Below are 1,458 nucleotides of genomic sequence, written 5' to 3' on the forward strand. Positions count from 1 at the left end.
TCTTGCATTCGGTTTTCGTAAAACCCGGAATTGACGTCACAGCGCAATAGCGGATGCTCCATCTCTTCTGATTAATTTATATATTCATTTATTCATTCATTATCTATATCATTATTCACCTAATTATTTATGTATCAAGATATATAATAACGTATATTGTCTTTAATTTCCCAACCCGTAGTTTCATAATATTGCAGACAAGAAAAGTGATAAAAACCTGGGATAGCGATCGAGTGCACATGCACGTATTCATCAGTGCACAATTCTGTTTTCAACGACAAGTTATAAAAGTAGATAATCATTCAGTCCAATTTATAGGTGTAAAAATAATGTGTGTATATTTTTATAATGGATATACTCAACGACCACTAGCTGTATGTAAATACGTGTTCTTGTCACGTGATGGATAGACGGATGGATGGATGGATGGATGGATGGATGGATGGATGGATGGATCAATGGATGTATAGATGGATGGATGGATAGGGATGGTATTGGATGGATGGATGGATGGATGGATGGATGGAGTGGATTAGAATGGATGGATGGATGGATGGGTGGATGGATGATGGGATGGATGGATGGATAGATGGATAGAGTGGATGGATGGATGGAATGGATGGATGGATGGATGGATGGATGGATGGATGGAATGGATGGATTGGAATGGATGGATGGATGGATGGATGGATGGATGGAAGGATGGATAGAATGGATGGATGAATGGATTGGATGGATGAATGGATGGATGAATTGAATGGATGGAAGATGGATGGATGGAGTGAATAGATGGAAGATGGATGGATAGGATGGGATGAATGGATGGATGGATGGATGGTTTTGCAATGGATGGATGGATGGATGGATGGATGGAGTGGATGGCTGGATGGATGGATGGATGGATGGATGGAATTGGATGGATGGATGGATGGATGGATGGATGGATGGATGGATGGATGGATGATGGATGGATGGATGGATGGATGGATGGATGGTATGATGGATGGATGGATGGATGGAGGATGGATGGATGGTGGATTGGATCAAATGGATGTATAGATGGATGAATGGATCAATGTATATATAGATGAAAAGGTGGTTGGTTGAATTGATAAATGATTTGGTTGGAGAGATAAGTGGGTAGGTGGGTGAATAGGTGGATTAATGTATGGATGGGTTCAGCCTTTCAGGAATTAATGAATAGATGGATGGATGGGTTCAGACTTAAAAGATAGACCGAGAGACAAACGGTTGACAGAATGTTGTACGTATGAGGGGGCAGATGGATGGATTGGTAGATGGGTAGAAAGGGTCATAAATATTAATAACCGTTATTGTATTTAGAGATGTGCACATCTTTTAAGTCTGACCACCTCTCGCAAAAACTGATATTCAAACCAATTAAATTATCAACACTAATAAGCAAGCAGGTCTCAAAACTCTCTCTCTCTCTCTCTC

The sequence above is a fragment of the Priapulus caudatus genome, unplaced genomic scaffold, assembly GCF_000485595.1.
Source record: "Priapulus caudatus unplaced genomic scaffold, Priapulus_caudatus-5.0.1 Scaffold141, whole genome shotgun sequence".
In the NCBI taxonomy this organism is placed as follows: domain Eukaryota; kingdom Metazoa; phylum Priapulida; class Priapulimorpha; order Priapulimorphida; family Priapulidae; genus Priapulus; species Priapulus caudatus.